Raw genomic sequence first — 17,161 nt, forward strand, 5'->3', positions numbered from 1 at the left:
GCATTTTTTGACATACATATGCATTGCTTTTGTTTTGCTATATCTTATTTGCTATATTGTAATTTCTTGTTTTTATTTGTGTTGTTATTTTTTGTTGTCTGCACAGTTTCACTGTACTTAAATGTGAACAATGATGCACAATGCATTCAAGTTTAGCATGTGAAGATTGTGGGGTAAATAAATGTAAAAGCACCTGTCAGAAACTCTCTGTGTCTTGCTTGCCACTACAGATACAATGAAAGGTGTTTCACCACCTCATCTGGCTTGTCTTTCCTTTGGTGTTTTTAATGTCAGCCGTTGTTTAATCCACATTAATCAGCGTTTGTTCTCGGAGCGGCCCTATGCCTTTCTCGACCAGCCAAGTGACGTCACATGTGTCCATCGCAGCTGCACAAACAGAAACACAGAAATAACTAGGAACTATCCGTATGGTTTGCCAAGATGTCATGCTACTTCTAAAAAATAAGGAAGACTGTTTATTTTTAAAGCACTGAAGGTGAAGAGAGGAAAGCAGAAGAGAGGACGAGAGATAAAAGAAAAAAGGGTTTCCATGATACGAAAGCAGATAAACTACATTAATCAATGGATTTCATGGAAGAACACAGATTATGTGGAAGGATCAAGAAAACATTAGATAGATAGATAGATAGATAGATAGATAGATAGATAGATAGATAGATAGATAGATAGATAGATAGATAGATAGATAGATAGATAGATAGATAGATGAAAAAACATACAAAAGTGTAAAATATAGTTCCTTCCCTTCCATAGAACAGATGATTCATTTATAAATAGAACAATAAATATCTTTAGTGTTACTTTTGATCAATTCAACGCATTTTTGCTAAATAAAAGTCTTTCTCTATTTTTTTTTTTTTTTTCTTTTTTTTTTTAATTAATCTAACTGACCCCAAACTTTTGAACTGCAGCGTACAATTACTGAATATGACTATGGCTGTTAAACAAGATTTTCAAGGCAAGACTTCAGTGAATAATGACAAAACATTTAGTCTGACATTACTCAAAGCTATCAAATGATTTCAGAAGACTTGAGATAGTACATAGGTTGTCCTGTTTTGAAGCTTTTATGGTGCTTTTATGTTCTGTTTTTAACATGAAGGCCTATTCGGTCATTATTTGGAAGAGAGCAGCTCGGACGTCCTGCTAAACATCTCTTTTGGTGTTTTAGAGAAGTGATGTAACAACATGAACACATGATTGCAGAATTTTTCATTTTTGAAACTATCTATTGCTGAACTATCCCTTTAAAAGCACCTCTATGTCTTTGAAGATCATTTCTGCTGTGTGAGTTTCAGTGGACTGATAGGAACAGATGACCAATCCACCTCAGGACATCAAAACCACGTTTACCTCCCAGAGAGGGTCACTGTCACCTCTCATTTACCCCTGGTCACTATATGCGGACCTTATACTTCCTGTTTCACATCTTTCTCACGAAATTTAACTCTTACTAATCTAATGTCACAGTTGCACACTGCAGACGTACTTGACTGTTTACTATGGAGCTGCTTTACAACAGAATTGAAGTCTGTTTACATAACTGAATCATTATTTTCTTGTTTATCACTGAAAAGCTGCTTTGAAGCAATCTGTATTGTATAAAGCGCTATATAAAGGTGACTTGGCTTGACATACCACATCCCTAACCAATATACACTTGAGCAACGCACCAACCTGACGCTTTGTGTCTGTCAAGACACAACAAAAACAGACCATCTGTGCGTATTTGATCCAGCACCTGCACCCCTTACGTAAACATGGAGCTCAGAAATAAGCAGTGTCTGTTTAACTTTACCCAAGCATTTATAGGAAGCACCAGCAGCCACTTCCTGTTGAGAGAAATGCTTGGTGTGCCTAATAATAACCGGAGCACAGGGCTGGCGCACAGTGTTTTTGTTGGACTAAAGGGAGAGGTGCCCAGCTAACACACCCACAGCTAATAGAGTCTGTTTAGCATCTATTCATTCCTCCGGGCTGGGACTCGGTACTTAAGGGCTCAGCCTGTGTACACTCTCAACACGAGCGCCAATAAAAGAAGCAGCCTTATATTTCAGGCCTCTAATAGCTGGATGCATGCTATGTAGGGGATCCTGTTCAGTCATGATGCAAAACAAAAAGGTCATGTATCGGGTTTCATTTGTGATAATGAATGTAAGTTATAACACTTATTACATGGCTATTTGCCAAAACAAAATAATTGAATGTGAAATATAGTTTTGAGTTGAAAAATATGTGAGAAAAACCACTGACAGTTCATAAAGAGATCGTAAAACTAATCCGTATGAATTGAGTGGTTTAGTACAAATTTTCTGAAGAGACACATTTACATTATATGATGAACAGATTGAATTTTGGCTTTTATTCACATATAAACATTTATAAACATATAAACATATATACATAAACAAAAGCTCAACCGAACCTGCTTGACCAGCGAGAACAAACCTCTTCGGGAAGCTCAAACGTGCTGCGTAACACGAGAATGAACCTCATTGGTTCTTGAGGAAGCTAAAACGTGCTGTGTAACACATGAGAATGAACCTCATTGGTTCTTGAGGAAGCTAAAACGTGCTGTGTAACACATGAGAATGAACCTCATTGGTTCTTGAGGAAGCTCAAACGTGCTGCGTAACACAAGAATGAACCTCACTGGTTCTTGAGGAAGCTCAAACGTGCTGCGTAACACAAGAATGAACCTCATTGGTTCTTGAGGAAGCTCAAACGTGCTGCGTAACACAAGAATGAACCTCACTGGTTCTTGAGGAAGCTCAAACGTGCTGCGTAACACGAGAATGAACCTCATTGGTTCTTGAGGAAGCTAAAACATGCTGTGTAACACACAAGAATGAACCTCACTGGTTCTTGAGGAAGCTCAAACATGCTGCGTAACACGAGAATGAACCTCACTGGTTCTTGAGGAAGCTCAAACGTGCTGCGTAACACAAGAATGAACCTCATTGGTTCTTGAGGAAGCTCAAACGTGCTGTGTAACACATGAGAATGAACCTCATTGGTTCTTGAGGAAGCTAAAACGTGCTGTGTAACACATGAGAATGAACCTCATTGGTTCTTGAGGAAGCTAAAACATGCTGTGTAACACACAAGAATGAACCTCACTGGTTCTTGAGGAAGCTCAAACATGCTGCGTAACACGAGAATGAACCTCACTGGTTCTTGAGGAAGCTCAAACGTGCTGCGTAACACAAGAATGAACCTCACTGGTTCTTGAGGAAGCTCAAACGTGCTGTGTAACACATGAGAATGAACCTCATTGGTTCTTGAGGAAGCTAAAACGTGCTGTGTAACACATGAGAATGAACCTCATTGGTTCTTGAGGAAGCTCAAACGTGCTGCGTAACACGAGAATGAACCTCATTGGTTCTTGAGGAAGCTAAAACATGCTGTGTAACACACAAGAATGAACCTCACTGGTTCTTGAGGAAGCTCAAACATGCTGCGTAACACGAGAATGAACCTCACTGGTTCTTGAGGAAGCTCAAACGTGCTGCGTAACACAAGAATGAACCTCATTGGTTCTTGAGGAAGCTCAAACGTGCTGTGTAACACATGAAAATGAACCTCATTGGTTCTTGAGGAAGCTCAAACGTGCTGCGTAACACAAGAATGAACCTCACTGGTTCTTGAGGAAGCTCAAACGTGCTGCGTAACACAAGAATGAACCTCATTGGTTCTTGAGGAAGCTCAAACGTGCTGCGTAACACAAGAATGAACCTCACTGGTTCTTGAGGAAGCTCAAACGTGCTGCGTAACACGAGAATGAACCTCATTGGTTCTTGAGGAAGCTAAAACATGCTGTGTAACACACAAGAATGAACCTCACTGGTTCTTGAGGAAGCTCAAACATGCTGCGTAACACAAGAATGAACCTCATTGGTTCTTGAGGAAGCTCAAACGTGCTGTGTAACACATGAGAATGAACCTCATTGGTTCTTGAGGAAGCTAAAACGTGCTGTGTAACACATGAGAATGAACCTCATTGGTTCTTGAGGAAGCTCAAACGTGCTGCGTAACACAAGAATGAACCTCACTGGTTCTTGAGGAAGCTCAAACGTGCTGTGTAACACATGAGAATGAACCTCATTGGTTCTTGAGGAAGCTAAAACGTGCTGTGTAACACATGAGAATGAACCTCATTGGTTCTTGAGGAAGCTCAAACGTGCTGCGTAACACGAGAATGAACCTCATTGGTTCTTGAGGAAGCTAAAACATGCTGAGTAACACACAAGAATGAACCTCACTGGTTCTTGAGGAAGCTCAAACGTGCTGTGTAACACATGAGAATGAACCTCATTGGTTCTTGAGGAAGCTCAAACGTGCTGCGTAACACAAGAATGAACCTCACTGGTTCTTGAGGAAGCTCAAACGTGCTGCGTAACACAAGAATGAACCTCATTGGTTCTTGAGGAAGCTCAAACGTGCTGCGTAACACAAGAATGAACCTCACTGGTTCTTGAGGAAGCTCAAACGTGCTGCGTAACACGAGAATGAACCTCATTGGTTCTTGAGGAAGCTAAAACATGCTGTGTAACACACAAGAATGAACCTCACTGGTTCTTGAGGAAGCTCAAACATGCTGCGTAACACGAGAATGAACCTCATTGGTTCTTGAGGAAGCTAAAACGTGCTGTGTAACACACGAGAATGAACCTCATTGGTTCTTGAGGAAGCTCAAACGTGCTGCGTAACACAAGAATGAACCTCATTGGTTCTTGAGGAAGCTCAAACGTGCTGCGTAACACGAGAATGAACCTCATTGGTTCTTGAGGAAGCTCAAACGTGCTGCGTAACACAAGAATGAACCTTATTGGTTCTTGAGGAAGCTCAAGCGTGCTGCGTAACACGAAAATGAACCTCGTTGGCTCTTGCAGAAGCTCAAGCGTGCTGCGTAACACGAGAATGAACCTCATTGGTTCTCACACGTCAAGCGAACATGCTTGAGCTTCTGTTTACCACAACTGATGTGTGAGTTGATGAATGTTTATGTGAATGAAAGCCTAAATTCAATCTGTTCATCATAAGTGATCGAGTCTCTTGAGAAATTTTGGACTAAATCACTCAATTCATATGAATTAATTTTACAATCTCTTCATGAACTTTTTGAAGAGTCAAAATTTCAGTTGTGTAGCTGTCAACAGAGGTACAGAAAGCTCTCAGTTTTCATCACAAAGACCTTCATTTGTGGTCCAAAGATTAGCAAAAGTCTAACTGGTGTGGAACGACATGAGGGTGAGTAATAACAGAATTTTTGGGTGAACTAACCCTAGGTCATTAGGTGGGTTCACGGCATGTTGGAAATATCACAATTACTGGATGTACTTTTAAACTTCTGAGATCTGTACCAGCTGACCACTGCAGATTCATTTAACCGTTGATAGTGTTGAGTCAGATTCCGAGTCAGAGGATGTGAACAGCTCCAAGAACATCATGGGTTGCCATCTCAAAATTACGGTAATTATGACATGGTGTGAAAGGAGCAAGAGCTCCATGATCCAAACAATGGTGACAACAGTTCTTGTAAACTGTGATACATTTTTATCAGGATTGTTTAGAAATTTCCAATAAACAGCATTCATTTGAAATAGTTAATTTCTCTGAACTCTGAAATCTTATTAGGCTATAAATGTCTACTGTCATCGCAGACTTTTGAACATAAGTGTATGTAGGAAATTGGTTGCTAGGGACAATTATACATTTTAGCAGATATTGAGCAATCTGGCCAATCAGAATCAAGTTTTTCAGAGTTCTGTCTAATAATACGTACTATATGGGTTAAACATTTGAAAATTGTGCTGTATGTTTTATAATCTCAACTGCAGTTTGTGTGTACAGTGTGTACACGTTAGATTGACTAAAAATAGTGCATATCAAGGGATTATCTATAGTAACTACAACCAGAGCTGTAGTAACAGACAACATGCAAGATTCAGCGTTTAGTAGACCGTATAAGAAGGTTACAGGACAGTACAGATTTCAATGTGTTTTTATAAGGTGCTTCTAGAATGTTTTTCTACTAAATAAACTAAATAAACATTAAAAGTAAATTTGAAAATAGTATTCAAATAAAAACGGAACAATAATCTTTATGTACAGATATTTAAACTTGCAACTCAACTCAACCTATTTTCAACCAAACTGACTTTCAGTACACTAATTAGAAGCAACCTGGAGGGAAGTGCCTCACTCAGTGGTTGTAGAACTTTTCAATTCTTGATTCAGAGACCAAACCAACAACCCTGTGTCACCTTCAGGCCTCGTCATTACCTCTAATCAACTCATAAAAATCATTGTAAGTCATGCATTGAGATCAAGAGGACAAGAAAACATGCCACAGTGTGCTTTACCCTGGGGGATGGACACGGCCACCTGAGAGTTGTGGAGCAATGGGTAATGACACTTAGCTGTTGCTGGGTAAAGAATCTCCACCCCTCCATCTGATTGGCTGTCACTATTTGGCTGTCACTTGAAGCCCCGCCCCCCTCAAAGCTCTTGAATCAGGACACGAGGGGACACGCAGATGACGTGACGAAGCAACTTGTCAGTCGGTGTTATTTGCTATAATCATTAGTGTATCCTCGTACTGTCAGGGAGTGACGGTTGCATCCTGTGGCAATTCAACAGCTGCTGAGAGAAGCAAAGGCCACACAGGCGTACTGTATATGGTTAGGGTGTAAAGTTTAAGTTGAACGGTATTCATCTCCTTCATCTTGTGCTTCATTACATGGCCAAAATCATCAGTGTTTCATGCCAGCTGCTAAATGCAAAGATGGACACCTGACCAGTTCTTTGTAGTTTTGTAGCTCGATGTCAGTCCAAACTCTGTTGGTGCCCTGGACGAAATAAGACAGAACCAAATTAAATGAATGAAAGGGGACTCAGTTTTAACATTATAAAATTCTTAATTTAATGTAATAATGTGAATAATAATAATAAATAAATAAACAAAAAACAAACAAAATTTACTAAATAATATAGCTTGTATATATAGAAACACATATACATTTTTTTATACATATACTGTATGGCATTGCAAAGGTGAGAAATACAAAGAAAAAATGCATGGTGCCTACAGTGAAACATGGTGGTGGCAGTGTCCTTATGTGGGGCTGCATGAGTGCTGCTGGTGTCGGGAGCTGCATTTCATTGATGGCATCATACATTCACAGATGTACTGCTCTATACTGAAAGAGAAGATGCTACCATCACTCCGTGCCCTTGGTCGTTGTGCACTTTTCCAACATGACAATGATCCTAAACACACATCTAAGGCCACTGTTGGATTTCTGAAGAAGAACAGGGTGAAAGAGATTCAGTGGCTCCTGATCTGAACCCAATCGAACACCTATGGGGAATTCTGAAGAGACAAGTTGAGCATCACTCTCCATCCAGCATCCAGTCTCTAAAAGTGGTCATTCTTGAAGAATGGAAAAGATAGATGTTGCAAAATGTCGCCAACTTGTTCATTCCATGCCTAGAAGTCTTGGTGCTGTCATTAAAAATCATGGAGGCCGTACAAAGTACTAGATGTAGTAGTTTTTGTTGTGGGGTGGGGTGTACTCATTTTTGCATTACCCTAATTTGAGTAAAACTGACTGACTGAAAGTTATATTATTAACCTTACTTTCAAGTTATAAGTTAAACAGATGTTATATTATGGATATATATATATATATATACACACACACACACAACTACAATAATCATGCAACTTTTATTAATATCAGAGGTAAAAACAAAACATTCTGATGCACAAAAAAAGACGAAGGCTCAGTGATTTGATTTGTCACAATTACTTCCACGTTTTTGCCATTTCCTCATAAGTAAGAGTCAAAGAAAGCTGTTAGGCCAAAGCTGATTATCTTTACTTTCTAGGGTTGTTGCAATAGTTCTCAGTTAAGTAGAGAATTAGTTGGAAAAGCCATTAGAAAGTTTATTGCCAGCACAGTGTGAGCAGTCACATCCCATAAAGCCATAAAGCTTGAAAAAGTTGATTACATAAGAAGCTACGTGTGCAGTGTTGGATTTATCAGTGGGAAACACACTGTTAAGTAGTCAGACATAATGCCTGAAGAAATCTGACTCATTAACAGATGCCCTGAATAATTACGGTAACTGTATTATGTAGTAGGTGTTGTGAAATAATATTAATTGAACTTCAAGTCATATAACAGAGGCACAATGCTTTGCATGCAAAAAGTGTGTGTTTACATGCACAACGATACTATCAAAAATCTGTAAAAAAGTTCAAAAGTTCTTAAACAGTTTATGACCTTTACCCACTGATGGGTTGTTGGGTGTAACTGATATAAGACCATGCATGTAAATATACTCAATGTAACACAGATTGTATATTAGTGAACTATACACACAACTAATTCACATACACCAATAAACAATTGGAATAAATGCATCAGAAATGTACTTTATTTTGAGTGGCAAGTCAGGTTGTTGATGCTGTGAGTTCTAGAACCGTTCCCCAAGCCCAAGAAATGCACCATGTTGACTTGGGTAGCCGGTATGGATGGGTAAACAGCTGAGAGCACAGTGAGAGATGAATTATTGAGGCCATTTTGGCATCTCTACTCGCAGAGGTCAGTATGTATTGGCAGTAAACCACACTTTTAGCATAGCAGGATTTCAGAAACATGCAGAGAAAAAAAAATTAAGGCCAACAATGGAGCATTTTTTCACAGTCAATACCAGACGGTGTTGTGGGTGGTTGCCGAGTTGTTGCTGTGTGGTTGCAAAGGTGTTTCAAACAAATGATTTTCTGCATTTGTTATGTTGCTATTCTGCTAGGTTGTTGCTTACTAACCCCAGTCACTATGATTTTCTGGTCTCAGGGTCCCACTTTCAGTGGATTTTCTTAATTTGCCTGATAAAAAAGTAAGATCATTTTGAAAAAGCAAAACCATTCATTGTTTGATGCATTCATACTGTACTTGGGGTTAGGGGTTCATTCAGTTTAGTAACCATAAGTATATAAGTAACAGTAATAGTGATGCTTTTTAAAGTTGGCAAAACACACACACACACAAAAAGATTTCCTACATTATCTCACATCTATACTATTTTACTTGGAATTAATCAGTTGGCATGAATGAAACATGTTCACAAATATAGCGGTTTAAAGGTCTGTTTGCAAAATGAGGTAAAAGTCCATCCTTTAGTACAAACCATTTCAAAGTCTCGCTCTCTTTTGGTGGACCTGTTAAAACACAGGTGTACTCCCAACCTTGGCTTTCAGATCATCAGTACATGACAAACAGCAAACATGAACTTTTGTAAACTAAAGACTGCTGAGCAAACACACGTCTGCCAGTAAATTAAAGCTGACACGAGGAGCACACGTTATTTACTCACCATCATGTTGCTCTGAACCCATCTGACTTTCATTCCTTAGTGGAGCACAAAAGATTCAATTTTTAAGAATATCCTGATCTATATTTTTTCATATATGAAAGTAAATGTCTAATCGAGCATTAGAATGACAAAAAAAGTGCCAAAAGAATGGGACTGGAACAACATGAAGTTGAGAAAATGATGACCGAACGTTCATTTTTTGGTGAACTATTCCTTTAATGTCACATTTAACATTATTCAGTGTCAGAGAGGTGAGAAATGGTTGTTAAATGGCGAACAAGGAAGTGAAAGTCATTCTCTAATCAGCTAAAGGTCAAAGTATATACAATGAATAAATCAAAAAGGTTTCCACTATCTTATCACAGCCAGCAAAACACGAAGCTGTTCAACAGAGGGTCATTCACAGCAAATCCTTTCCCCACCCCTTCGCTCCAGTCCATCCATCTGTTGCTACTCACAGGCGGTACAAGGATAATTATGGAGACGTACAAGAGGAAAAATCAACAGGAGTTGGATAAGGCCTATCAGATATTTGCAATGCAAACAGTCGGAGTATGGTGTGCTTCTGACCCCTCAGGACTCAGGTCACTGGCAATCATTTACTAGACTGTAGCCAAAAAGAACTTGAGCTACTTGTGTCTACAGGGCATTTGGAGCGCAATTAGCATGTCAGCTGTGTGTCATGTAAGATGGGGTCAGCATAAACACAATGTATTTTAACAGCCCTGCAGGCAGCTAGCACTTGAATCAAAGCAAATTGAGTGGTGAATAATTTGTGGGCATGTTTAAAAGGCTGAAAAGAAACAAGTATTTCAGGGAAACCAGAGCCAACTAGCTAGCACAGCTTAATCGCTAAAGCTAAATTTAGCATCAGAGATAAATATAAGATATAACCAGGGTAAATCAAGGATACTGCATTCTAGAGCTTACTTTACTGCAATAAAAGTCCAGCGCTAACAAGGCATATGTTTAACTCTCCTCCTCAACTGTCCAAAAGCCCTCTCAAGGTGAATCAACACACATGCTCTCAAACATGTAAGCTAGCAGACTGCAGTCATGTTCCAGTTAACAGATGGCTGCTATTCAAGAAGTCTTGTTAGATATGGAGATTTCGGTGATGAATCAACATACAGAACACATGTTTATAGGCCTATTCAGAGAGTAAATGCTGTAGGCTACATGAAGATGTGAGGTAATTTTAGCATTTACAGGCACTAGCCTGCCACCCACCTGGAGAAATGGCAAAATTAACTGACTGTTTATGACAAACACTTCTTCCAAATCAAAACAGTTATCTGAGTTTTCTGGGTAGGAAATAATTAACCAAATATAAAATAGGAATAACCTTTTATGTAGAATTTGGTTATTTTGTTGCCATGTAAATAGCCTTTTCACCCTTAGAAAAATTAGGGATGCACTGAGGTATCAACCACTAATCAGTAATGGCCGATAAAACCAATTGTTTATTTAAAAACTGCCGATGATTAGGGCCGATTATATCCTGTCAATCAAAAGAGGGCAGAAAAACATGTCAGACTGAAAGGGCTGTTGAAATTAACGCGACAATAATGCATTAACAGTTAAAAATAGCGACGTTAAAGCAGACTCTATTTGATGACTCACCCGTAGTTCAAGCAGGGTGCCAGGTCCATAGTTTTTCACTACACCAAACATTAGGCTATTTGTAGGGCGCCCATTCAATAATCGTGCTCTGTTAGTTTTGATATGAAACAAAGTCTCAGCTTTCAAATTCTGTCGATTTTATCATGAAATTCAAACAATCAATGGCATATTGACGCCCTTAAATGTGATGTGACAGATCGCTGTAGCACCTCAGTTAAAGCGGCAGCGTGGAGCGCAAGTCTTTTCTTCCACTTTAATCCACATAGCATGAAAAAAATGCATGAACATCAAAAGGTATGTTGAAAGAAACAGTAATGTATCATGTCTCATGTAGTTGCTCAATCAGTGTTTCAACCGTGAAAAGACATCAATAAAACAGCTTGTGAACAATAGGTCATTTAACGTATTTACATCAGGAAAGTTATCTAATGTTCACATTTTGTTAGTTAGCTATAAAAGAAACACTAAAGAGGAGCTTATTTTTAATTTATTTACTAATTATATATGCAGCTGAATTACACTTTTTTTATTGTTATTTATGAATTACAGCATTAGTTGGTAGAGATTTTATTTTTCTTTAAGAAAATCAAACTAACCGTTTCAGCAGATATCATTCTATCATTATCGGCAGAGACATTTGCATCTGTCCTAATATATTAGGGCATGTGGTGAAATCTTATACTTTTCATCCAAGATAGTTACAGTATATTAGGAGTGTTTGCAGAAATGACATGAAGCAAACTGACTAAGCAAACAGTTCCATGAGCTTTAAGTAGCCTATATGATGGTGTTTAAAACCAGAAAGCAAAGTAAACTGTCTCTAAACAGTCAAGCCTGGCTATATACAGCAAATACAGTATGCAATCTATCCATTGTGAATGAACTCAGTTTAGGGTGACCAGATGTCCTGTTTGCCAGGGACAGTCCCAGTTTTTGGTGTCTGGTCCCCGGAAACTTCCCTGTTTCACAGCACATTCAAAACAGCCCAAAAATACTGTATACTGCAAAAAACAAGACCAATATAGCCTCCATAGCACAAACATAAAATAACTTTTGAAAAGTTAACAAAACGTTGGAATTACTGTATACACATACAATATATTAAGTCTGTGAAAATTAAAATATTAAATTAAAACCTGTTAAAGAATTATATGTTAAATACTCTTTCATTTATGTTCTCATATTTATTTTGTTTTATTTATTTTGGAAAGTCATAATTTTGTTGTAATATATTTTTCACAGTGTATTAAAACCAGTTAGGGTCAGTTTGACCCGCAGACATCTTAATTATTAATTATAATAATAGTATATACAATTCACAACAATTAAAAACTAAAGACATTCAAACCACTGAACTAGTAAATGTCCTGGTTTCCATTTCAGAAATCTGGTCACCCTAGCTCACTTGTACCTTAATCAGCTTGTTTTTAAAGAGTCTGTAGCAGGTATCGGGCATTCATTGAATAGCACAGCTCTGTGGAGTTGGACAAAAAGAACAGGGTAATTACTTTGAGTGTCAATTTATCTTTGGTCTTGCTTGACTGCTTTAGAAACAGCTTCTTTTAGCCCCCTAGTGACACATAATAGGCACAGCACTCCCACTGCCCTTATTTAAAGGTGCCCTAGAATCAAAAATTGAATTTACCTCGGCATAGTTGAATAACAAGAGTTCAGTACATGGAAATGACATACAGTGAGTCTCAAACACCATTGTTTCCTCCTTGTATAAATCTCATTTGTTTAAAAGACCTCCGAAGAACAGGCGAATCTCAACATAACACCGACTGTTACGTAACAGTTGGGGTCATTTATATGTACGCCCCCAATATTTGCATATGCCAGCCCGTGTTCAAGGCATTAGACAAGGGCAGGACGTCTGGATGTGCACAGCTGAATCATCAGACTAGGTAAGCAAGCAAGAACAATAGCGAAAAATGGCAAATGGAGCAATAATAACTGACATGATCCATGATAACATGATATTTTTAGTGATATTTGTGAATGTACTGTTAAATGTGATTAAAGTTACCATCGTTTCTTACTGTATTCACAGACAAGACTGTCGTTATTTTCATTTTCTAAACACTTGCAGTCTGTACAATTCATAAACAACTTCATTCTTTATAAATCTCTCCAACAGTGTGTAATGTTAGCTTTAGCCCCGTTAACTTACTATCAAACTCATTCAGAATCAATGTAAACATTCAAATAAATACCATACTTACGCGATTAGACATGCTGCATGACGAACACTTTGTAAAGATCCATTTTGAGGGTTATATTAGCTGTGTGAACTTTGTTTATGCTGTTTAAGGCAGTCGCGAGCTCGGGGGCGGGGAACACGAGAATTTAAAGGGGCCACAGCCTGAATCGGCGCATATTTAATGATGCCCCAAAATAGGCAGTTAAAAAAAATGAATTAAAAAAAATCTATGGGGTATTTTGAGCTGAAACTTCACAGACACATTCAGGGGACACCTTAGACTTATATTACATCTTTTGAAAACACGTTCTACGGCACCTTTAAAGGTGAAATGTGCAATTTGTTCAATGTTAAAATGCTTTCTCTTATCCCAGCTTGATTTCTCAGTAAAGATTGTGGCATTATCAAAACAAAAGCTATTTTTGAGCATGCCAATAAGCCCGAATGTTGGCGCAACCAATTTTGTGAGTTTGAGGCGGGAATATCTGTTTGTCTGACCAAAAGAGTGTTTAGCAAACCGGTCTGAAAACATTAGTTCAATTTTTTTAAGTTAATGTCGCAGTAATTATACACTTTGTATAAAGTTGTTTTAAACCCAAGTGCATTTCTTAGTAATGCATATTAATAAACAAAAAAGATACCAAAATGAAGCAATATGTTGGTGGAAAGCTTGTCCCGGCATACCAAAACTATCCTGAAGTTAAAAACTAAAAGGTTTTACAGATTATATCAGAATTTCAATACACCAAGAGCCGCATTTCCACCACAGGAACTTTCCCCAGGAACTAGGAACTTTGGGGTGGTACTCGGTGTGTTTCGACCGCAGGAACCAGGGTCTAAATTAAGTTCTGGGTAAAAAATTCCCCCTCAGAAAGTCCCTGCTCGTGAGGAAGTACTTTTTCAAAGTTCCAGAACATTTGGGGGTGGGACTTGGATGCTGAACATGCTGATTGATTGAGTTCACGCAGCATTTTATTTCAACCATCATTTTTTATAGTCTGTTGTGGTGCATAAGAGTTGTTTGCTATTCAAATCAATTGGAGTTTAAAAAATACGACCGAGTCCAGTCGTGTAAACCAGATTCTTATCTTGTGCCCTAACATATATAAGTTCTCTACTCCTCTAGGAGCAGATATTACAATTCATAATTAAAGTTGGCATGAAACGGAAGTTGCAATAGTCTTTTCTTCACTATTATGACGTATATCTGAGAGAAACAGCTTCTTGAACAAGAAAAATGTAGGGCAGGACTTGATTTTGTCCATGGGGAATTGATTAGATGGTTGTGGTTTTCTATTAGTAGATCTCATGTGAGTGACAGGTTGCCCCGACCTCACACCAGTAAAGAGAAGAGATGTCGCTGCAAGAGGGAAGGAACGTTATTATGATTAAAGATTATGAGGGCACATAAATTAAAAATAATTATGTTCACAGATAAATCATTTATAATAAATACTGAAATGTTCTAGAATTTGTATAGAATTGTCTATTTTGATTTCATGGTGACTTTAAAATTTGTGACCCTGGACCACAAAACCAGTCATAAGGGTAAATGTTTTGAAATTGTGATTTATACATTACCTGAAAGCTGAATAAATAATCTTTCCATTGATGTATGGTTTGTAGGATAGGATATTTGGTCGAGATACAACTATTTGAAAATCTAGAATCTGAAGGTGCAAAAAAATCTAAATATTAAGAAAATCACCTTTAAAGTCCTTAGCAATGCATGTCCACTCACAAAAATAAATGTTTGATATATTTACAGTAGGAAATGTACTAAATATCTTCATGGAACATGAACTTTACTTAATATCCGAATTATTTTTGGCATAAAAGAAAAATCGATAATTTTGACCCATACAATGTATTGTTGGATATTGCTACAAGTATACCTTATGACTGGTTTTGTGGTCCAGGGTCACATATATGGTTGTGGAAAAATGCTAAATGAAGGAAGAAAGCCGATTAGTTGTTTTACATGCAGGTGAAAGGTAAACCAGGGCAGCAGCATGAAAATCAGCACTGTCAGTGCAGACAGATGACACACAGGGAAGCAGAATTAGTTGAGACAGGAGAACTGACACACTCCTGAGAATGAAATCACACACACACGCACTGCAGCGATGGCTCCCCGGCGGGAGCTGTGTTGATATTGCAGTCAGAGGCTCAGTGGCTGGAGCTGCCAGCAAAACCAGAGAACTAAAACGACAGTGTGTAGCGCTCCAAAAAATGATGCAGCACTTTTAGAGGACATGTTTTTTCTCTTCTAAAATGTTTCAGCAGTGCGGTGCTTTCTCAAAGAACCTGAACTGAAAATCACTCAGTCTTCAGCAGTTTTAGCACATGAATCAGAAAGCGGCAAAAATCTGTTTTCATATTAGCATAAAAGCATATAAAAATGCAAGTTTGTGAAGTTACTGAAATGTTTTATTGCTACAGATACACAAAAAGTAAGGAAACAGTCTGTTAAAAAGATAAATGTAAATGTTAGCTTTAAACTATAGGCCCTCATGCACATTCTAAATTTACAGGTATCCAAATAAAGAAAAATACATAAAAAAAATCAATAAAAAAAAAAAATATATATATATATCGATACAATTTTTTTTTTTTTAATTTGAAAAATAATAGGATAAAAAGTGCTACATATTAGGGCAGTTACATGAATTTGAAAAACTTCAGAATTTGTATTGTTTTTATAAGCTTTTTGTTTTGTTTGAGTTTCAAAATATATTGTGAGATCGGTGTTATAAAAGGTAATATATGAGGGTTTCTTTTGAGTTATTTTTGTCTTATGAATATAAAACTTAACTTTTGCCAAAATAATTAAAAGATTAATAACATAATTTTGTTATGGGTTTTGAAAACAAAGTAAAATGTCATGGGGTTCTAAATTAAGAGTTCTGTTTAATTTTTTTGTCATGTCTATTTTAAAGTCAGTCCAAAAAGAAATAAAAAAAGGGCAATAAAGAAATAAATGTTCAATATTTTCAAGGCAAGGCAATTTTATTTGTATAGCACATTTCATACACAATGGTAATTCAAAGTGCTTTACATAAAGAAGAAGAATAAAAATAGAACATAAGGAATAGAAATAACAGTAAAAACAGAGAATTTTACATTATCTATATAATTTTGCAAATGATTTATTTTACTTTATTAGAATTATATATTTATATAAGGTCCAAATGCTGTGCCTAGATGTACAATGAGGTTTAAGCCATTTTGATTGACATGAAGGAATGGATCCAACATTAAAGGAATTTCTTATAAAATTGTTATTAGTTGAGGATTTTGTAAGGTTGTATTATTAACATCTACGTCTGAGAATTTGGTCAACATTATTAGGCCATTGGGGATAGCCTTTGTTAAAAAAATTTCATTCACAAAAAAGAAAAAAAAAAGAAAAACATATTTTGAAATAAAGTTAGGGTATGTCTACAATTGCCCATTCTTGTCAATAAGCTGGTTAACAATTAAAATGTTGTGTTGAACCCAGTTATCCATGTACAATGACTTCTTATTATGAATGATATTACCATTGTTCCATATAAAGCACCTGCTAGGAGAAAAATTGTGTTTGTATAAAAGACCAGAAGAGTAATGCTTGTTTGTGATAAAAAAATGTAAACCCCCAAGCTTTTCAAGTACAAAATATTGGTTTAAAATACTTGTTTGATTTTTTTTAAGCCCATTAATTATTAGAATTTGGTTGAAAATAGTAAAATTAAGAACATTTAACCCACCATCAGATAATTTATTAACAAGGACATTTTTTATGTAATAATGTTTTATGTAACCTCATCATTTTATGAGGTTTGCTTCTCCAGATGAAATTAAAGAGTAATTTATCCATTTGTGAGCATATATCCTTTGAAGGTATGCTGCTCTCGAAAGACCTTCTGCCTTACTCAATAGAATTCTCCC

Source organism: Megalobrama amblycephala, linkage group LG1 (genome assembly GCF_018812025.1).
Source record: "Megalobrama amblycephala isolate DHTTF-2021 linkage group LG1, ASM1881202v1, whole genome shotgun sequence".
NCBI lineage: Eukaryota > Metazoa > Chordata > Actinopteri > Cypriniformes > Xenocyprididae > Megalobrama > Megalobrama amblycephala.